Below are 8,820 nucleotides of genomic sequence, written 5' to 3'. Positions count from 1 at the left end.
CACATCACCAATGGATACAGCTTCAATGTGGTAGAATCGAAATCTCATCTTTACGTTGCACGATGCATCCATTACAACAATGGATGTCAATGGCATCTGAGGGCTACTTATAGTAAAATCAGACATCATTGGGAAATCAAGTCCATTGATGGTACACATACTTGTTTCTCTACATTAATTTCACAAGAGCACTGCAATCTGGATTTCACCCAAATTGCTTCCATTGTTTTTCATTTGGTCCGGACAAATCCAAGCATTCGCATCAAAAGGTTGGTCGCAGACATAAAAATTCGTTACGGATTGAGATCAATCTTATAATGAAGTTCCCATATGGTTACAAGTTGCCCAACAAACCAATCCTGGGACAATTTTCAAACTTTCTGGTCCTCCAGTTAATGTTGATGTTGAGGATGAGACATCCACATACATTATGGAGCGTTGCTTCTAGGCATTTGGACCATGCATTGAAGGTTTTAAGTATTGTAAACTTGTTGTTCAAGTCGATGGAACCTTTTTAACAGGCAAATATCATGTCACCTTGCTAACTGTAATTGCTCAGGATGGAAATAGAAACATATTTCCTTTGGCATTTGCAATAGTAGAAGGTGAGACAAAAGAGACATTGATTTGGTTTTTTCAACTTTTACGAGAGCATGTAACTCCTCAACCAAATCTATGCCTAATTACTGATAGAGGCAAGGGCATTTGTCATTCCTACGATCGGAAGAAGTTGACTGGGAATCAGACAATCTTCACTCTGTTTACTGCATACGTCATCTAGGTTCCAACTTCAACAACTGCTTCAAAAATGCTGATCTCAAGAAACAATTCATTAACTTGGGTACGACATTTTCCTAACTTTACATTCCACATGCATAAAATATTTCCTTCAAACAAAATAGTTTTTCATTTCATTTTATATTTCTTTTTCACAGCTTACGAAGTCAAACAACCTATTATGCAAGCAAAACTTTCAACTATGAGGTCCCAATTCCCCCAAACAGTAGCTTGAATTGATAAAATCCCCTTACATAAGTGGTCTCAGGCTTATGATGGGGGGCACAGGTACACGCACATGATAACAAACTTGGCGGAGTGCATGAACTCTGTGCTTAAGGGGGCTCGATCATTACCTATCTGTGCACTATTGAAAATTACGTTTCAAAACATAAATATTTGGTTTGTTGAAAACGGCTTAAAGGCAGACTCTATGTTAAGAGCTGGTCATCAATATCCAAAAGATGACACTGCCTTGCTCAAAAGAAATCACCAGAAATCCGCATATTGTTATGTTCAACGCTACGATCGAGATAATTCTGAATTCGAGGTGCAAGAGATATCGAGCCCCCATCAATATCGGCCAAAACCAATCTCATTCACTGTTAGATTAAATGATTGGTGGTGTGATTGTGGTCACTTCCAAGCTAGTCGGTTACCCTGTCATCACGTCATAATTGTTTGTTCTTTTGGTCATATGCCACTTTCAAATTTTATCGATCCAGTTTACAGCCTTGATTACATAAATAAGGCTTATCAAGTCCAATTTCACCTCCTGCGAAATGAGGACTATTGGTCAACATATACAGGTCCTAATTTCATTCCGGACCCCCAAACTAGGCGCAAGGCTTCCGGACGACCTACAACGACTAGGATCCATAACGAAATGGATCATCCCATTACGAATAAGCCAAAAATATGCTCTTATTGTCGCACTGAGGGTCATCATAGGGGACAATGTCCATTTCGCCAATAATTTGTACATTTTTTATTTCAATTAATTTACTTTTCAATGCTTTTTTCTTCTTTCTACAATGTCAAAATTAAGATAATTTTTATGACATTAACATTTCTTATGCCTTCATCCACTATAATTTCAAATACTTTATTCTTTGATGGACCAAAAAACTCTATAAAATCATTACAAATTATTATGCTTGGCTCTGTATCCAATTCTAATTTAATCAATTTTTTTAAAAAAAATTGGGATTGTAATCGATTACAATACCTTTGTAATCGATTACATTTAACCCGAACATAATGCATTACACATGTAATCGATTACACTTCGTCTGTAATCGATTACATTACACACAGAAAATTGCAACGCATGGAGTAATCGATTACATCATATGGTAATCGATTACTGCATGAAAAACGTTACCCCCTACACGATTTCATGTAAAAGCGTGCTGTCCCACAACGATTTTCTTTAAAAATAGTACACCTGCCACACGATTTCGTCCTCTGACTAAATTTGACCAAAAAACATTTGGGGGCAAGACGATTTCTTCATATGAAAACGTTCTACCCCCACAGGTTTTGCCTATTTATGTAATTTTTTTAAAATGTGCCTTGTTCTGTAATAATGCCAACTGAAATGCCTATAAGGGAAAAAAACCGGAGTTATGATAGGAATCGCCCAGTTAAAACTTGCAATGATTAGTGTTTAAGGCGTTAAGTTACGATAAGGTATTTACGAGTATTTATGGAAAAGATCTAGATGTTACTAAAGGGAATGAAGGAAATCAGGTATATAATAAGGATTAAAGGACAAGTAAAAGGTATCTAAGAACTATTCCACCGCTATCTAATATCATCGCATGCTCATTCCTTGGTCACTCATTTGAGTGTCGATATACTTAAAGGTACTACCTCCCATGTATCCACTTATTTTGACAGTTCTACTTATACTGGTGATAATAAATTTAACCTTTATTACAAAACTCACTGTCAACTTGTTATGATAGATAAATTTACTAATCTTAATAATTTAAACTTTTTAATACAAAATCGTCACCGATCAATTTAATAATAATAATAATAATAATATGTGAATGATTTGTATTTTTTATTAATGGATATTCCTATAGTACGACAATATTTAGCATAATATTACAAATATACAACACTCTTACTTCTCTATTCACTCCTTTGAAAATTATCACCCACCGTCCAGTGTGGAAGCTCCATGCATAATTCCAAACAATAAAATTCACTGCTTATAAAAAAAAAACTTCAAAAAATATACTTTCTGCGTACTAAATACTAAAGCAACTGCACTGTCACATCACACAAAAAAAAATCTAATTCTAATTCTAATTCTTCTACTAAAGAAACTTCAAAAATACTATGCAAAACAAAACAAATATAATTAATAATCTTATTCTTAATGTTAGACATAATCAAAACATATCATAGAAAAAGAGTAAGAGAGTCAATTTTATTACCCCAATTTCATTCTTTTTTTCAATTTGTGTTCAGCTAAAATGACATTTAAAATAAACAAATAATATATACAAAAGAGAGAAGAATATATATATATATATATATATATATATATATATATATATATATAAAGAAATTTGCGTAAATCTAACAACATATAGTTTATTAAATATTCATTTATTTATTTTCTTCAAACAAATTTTTAACATAATTATCTTAACTTTTACAATTAAAAGAAAGAAAAATTACTATTTTTTATTGATGCATCTAACATTTTTAAAACTCTTTTAAAATAATTTGATGAAGAAGAAAAATTAGGAGAACAAAGAGAAAATAAGCAACATGAAAGAAAATGCATCACGATCGATATACCAGAGGTAGCTAAATGAACCTCTTAGGTAGATTTTAAAGAGAAAATCATAAAAACATGGAAAAAGCAAAATTAGTCCAACAAACATTATTTCTTGCAAAACCAATTTGGAGAACAACATTTGTGAACGATGAATCCAGTTAAACAAAATTCTTGTCCGATAAGATTTATAAACTGAAAACAAGTGTCTTCCAAGTCTTCTTAGATAATAAGAAAAAAAAAAACTGACTCAACAGGCTACTTATGTAATGCTCTCCCATTAGCTCAAAATATTGAATAGAGAAGATGCTTTTTTAGATGGGTGGGCAGAAAGAGGATAACTTGGTGCAAAGTAAGATTAGAGAACACATATTTTTAATTTTTTTATTTTGCTTTGAAGTTAATCAAGCTAAATCTTCACGTAGTAAAAGTAAGATGTAATTACCTAACCCTCTTGATTTATTTATTTATATACAGTTACAGGTTCAATTTAAAGGGAAAACAAATAAAATATTCGTTTTAGCCTTCTAGTAAAAGAAAGTTTCAATTTTTTTACTACTAATATTTTTCTATTAAATTAATTATAAAATTATTATTTTTTATAAAAGGCCTCACATATTTGTGTGTACTAATATCCCTTTATTAAATTAATTATAAAATTATGTTTAAAGAAATACTTTAAAAATATATTTTATTATTAGTGTGTATTAATTTTTGTTGGTATTAAAAATGATAATTAATGAGTTAGAACGTTTTTTTGTAAATTATGATTTTGTTTACTAAGAAGAGAACAATTAGTTATCTTTATTCTCTTATAATCAATTTATTTGGATACTATTTTCTTTTTTTTATCTTTTTATCTCTTTCTGATTATTATATATTTTCCTTACTTTCTTCTTTTATACAAGTCTCTTTAAGGTTTTGGCAAATTACATTCTTGAATCTCATATTGTCTGTGTGTACCAACTTTTTCAACTTCATCTTCGGTTAGTATGTGTTTTTTTTTTCTATTTATGTTGATGTTGCTTTTATTTTGTTTTGGATTTGTATTAAAATTAGAAATGCATTTATTTTATCCAAGTTTGTGTTTCGATACTTTCAATTTACGAGTTTTGAGAGTTTTATGTATATATCTTGACGAGGAACTATACTTTTTCTAAAAAAATATTAATTAGATTAATATTTAGTCTTTTAGATAATTCAACTAAAAAATATATGAATTATCTATATATTTTTATTTCTTATAAAAATATATAGATAATTCAACTAAAAAATTTGGATCATGCTATTCAAAAATAAAAAAGAATAAAATAATTAAGATTTTAATTGCATCACGGTAAGGGAATACAAATAAATTTATAAAAATAGATAAAGAATGAATTAGTAAATACATGTGGGTCAATGATGTCTCAAAAAAGATTAAATGAATTAATTTTATTATCTATTGAAAAAAAATGTTGTTTGAGATTAATTATATTATTTAATAAATTTTAGTATTTTAAACCTCCCAATTGAATTATATATATATATATATATATATATATTAAATATAAAGTTAATGTTTATATGTAAATTAAGTTATCTTTGTCTTATTTAATATCATTACTTAAAAAATATATATATATATGCTTAAGTTGGTACAATCTTACAATAATTGCATTTAGAGTAATTTCAAATTTTCAATGATTTATTTTATGGAATAAATAATATTAAATAAATTTAATAAATATAAAATTAATCAGAAATTACAAAATATAAATTTTTTGATGAAAAACCTTTCTTATATCATCCTATTTTAAAAATATTATAAAGATAGTAAATATACTTTATACAATTTCTTTTATCAAATATATAAAAAATTCTTATAATATATTTATCATTTTGATTCTCATAATTTTGTTCTTTTCTGAGTTAACATTTTACTATTTTGATTGATGTCACTTGAATCTTATCTACATATTTTGATTTCGATGAAGTGACATTTTGTCGTGATTATTTAAGTCTTTAATTATAACATGCTTTTTTTTTGTGATATAATAGATTTTTGAAAATATTGTAAAAATAAATTTGGATGAATTTGAGTGAATAAATATAAATTTTTAAGTAGATTTAGAAGATAAAAAATGTAAATTTAAAAATGAATTTGTTGAAATTAATGAGTAACTTAGAGACGTGAACGTGATAAAGTAAAAGAAAACATAATAGATATTATATTAAAAATTACTAAAATATCTTTATTGATAAAAATCAAATCAAATAATTATGAAATAATTTAAAAATATTAAAATTTAATAATATTTTAATTATTATATACACAAATTAGTGATAATAATAATTATAGATATTATTATTTTTTAATAATATTTTAATTAATATTAATTATCATGCCTATTTATATAATTTTTATATACTTAATAATAATTATTATTTTACATATTATTAGTTATGATATATTAAAATATTAATTCAGGATTAGTTTTTCTATCATCATGAATTTAATTTTTTTTTTCTATCACCAAATCATGAATCTGAATCAATTTTATTATTATGGAAACAGGATATAAAGGTTAAACGTTTAATAATTAATGTAAATCTACCAATTTTAAGAAGATGAGATTTTGTTATTATCCCGCAAATCCATTTCTACATTCAATTTCAAGTCATTTCTATAAAACACGAAATCAATTTTATATCGGTCTCTTCAAATTAAATGATTTATTGAATCTCTTCAAATGGACACTCTCTAAATCTCTTTCCTAATCTATGTTAGTTCCTTGAAACAATGGGAATTGTGGACAATAACAAGTTGTACCTACGAGTAAAATTGAATTTAAATTTTAGATTTTCTTAAAAATGATAAACTATTAATAAAATTTGATAGATATTTTCTTCATATAACATGATTGATTGAAAAATAAAATAGAGTGTGGACATAGATTTGAAGTTATGAAGGTTCATATTTGTCAACATTTCTCAATGAAATTTCTCAGTGAAAATGTTATGCTTTTGGCATTTACTGAAACATTTCAGTAGCCATTTAATAGCGCCATTAATATGCATTTAATGTAGTTTGAACATTCAAGGATGATATCGAACTTTCTTTTATACTCAAAGCAAGAAATCACGTTATCTTGAAGATTCCATTTTGATAAGATATTTATGGTATATAATTGATTATGAGTTTTATTTTATAAATTGGTCTTTTAGAGTTGAAATAAATTTAAAATCAATTTAGTAAGGTAGTATCAAAGTTACTCAAATATTATTAAAAGAAAATTGTTGAGTTTATAGTTAATCGGTTCGCTGAATTATTCATAAATATTCAATTTTATGTTTATCTTGATTAATATAAATAATGTATTAAACATCTGACGTGATTATATATTATATATGTAGAAGATATTTATGAATTTTTTTATACTTACAAGTTTAATTTTTCAAAATTATAAATAAAATCATTTAAAATATAAATCTAATTAAAAACTTAATATTTAAGTATAATTCAAGTTAAATTATTCAATAAAATATTAATATAATTAAATATAGTCTTTCTTAAAAGAAAATTGACATAAATTGTACAAAAATATAATTTTTTATAAAATAATTTCAATTTTAAAGTCTAAATAGAAACATACAAATATATGAACTCAGATTTTAAATAATTTTTTCATGATTAATATTACTTTTATTAATACCTTATTTTGATCACTTAATTTAAAAAAAAATACTCAAATAAAATTTATTAATAAAGTGAGTATTTATAAATCGGATATATCATATCATACTTGTCTCATAAGGAAATGAATAATAAATACTTATATCATACTTGTCTTATAAGAAAATGAATAATAAATATTTGTATTTATTATTTAGGAGTATCCATTAAGATATCCATTTAAAATTAAGAATATCCAACAACATCTAAATGTGAACTTGTGAGTACCAATTCTTTTACCACATTAAGATATCCATTTAAAATTAAGAATATCCCAATTTTTTTTCTATTTATATAATTTAATATAAAATGTTAAATATAATTTTTAAAATTTAATATTTTTAATATATTTTATGTATTCAATATTCTAAAAATTTATATATATATATATATATATATATATATATATATATATATATATATATATATATATATATATATATATATATATAAGGAATAGTCTATTATTTTATGTCTACATTTATTTTTCAATTTTATCTTTTAAATATTTTTAATAAAAATAGTTATTTTATTAATATTATCTTTTAAGTTATCATTTGTTTAATTTAACTATTTTTTTATTTGATTATTTTTTTAAACTTAATCATTACAAATGAAAATTAATTATGTAAAATTATTAAATTTATTTATATTTAATTTTATAATTCTAATAATAACAATAATTATAATTTTATTATTTTTTACTATCATAAAAAAAGTAAATAAAATGTTTTGATTAGTTTATATAAAATTTTTGGAATTACTCTTTTTGTTCTTACTTTCGCTTAAAAATATCAAGTGAGTCCTCTAGTTCTTTTTAGTCTCAATTTGATCATAATTTTTTTAAAAAATGATACAATTTGGTTATTTTTTTGTTAAATTTCTTTAATCAGATAAAGTTTTTCTTTTTATATTAAAATTAAAGTTGTGAATAAGGCTGGTTTCCTTTGTTAGTGTAATGGACATGATCTTAATGTCAATTTTGATGAAAATTCCTTATTCCGCTTCAAGAAATTTAACAAAAATGATCAAATTGCATCAATTTTGTAAAAGTCAGGACCAAATTAAGATTAAAATAAATTAGAAGATCAACTTAACATTTTTAGACAAAAAAAACACCAAATAAGTAATTTAATCAAAATTTTGGCACGCCTAAAATATTGGCCGAAAATTCGCTACTAATTGAGTTAGATTTAAAATCTATCTCTTTGAATTTTTATTAAAGATAGAAGTTGATATTGAGATTTTCTTTTCAAATATAAGAAAAAAAGAAAAAAAAATGCTGAATAATGGAATCTAACTTCAAATAATTTACCTCATTTTGAATTAAATTTGTTTATTTATTTTTATCGATTTAACTAAGCTCAACGAATTGAATTGAATATTTATTTATTTTTTCACTTTATCTTTTTATAGTCTCATCCTTTTTCCATTTTGTTTACATTAAAGAGAAGAAAGTGAAAAAGTGATAAGAGAAATAAAAATAGTAAACAACGAATTTATTTAAATTAAGAAAAAGATAGATAAAAAA

Source organism: Vigna unguiculata, chromosome 3 (genome assembly GCF_004118075.2).
Source record: "Vigna unguiculata cultivar IT97K-499-35 chromosome 3, ASM411807v1, whole genome shotgun sequence".
Classification (NCBI taxonomy): domain Eukaryota; kingdom Viridiplantae; phylum Streptophyta; class Magnoliopsida; order Fabales; family Fabaceae; genus Vigna; species Vigna unguiculata.
Note: the sequence above shows the minus strand (reverse complement) of the source record.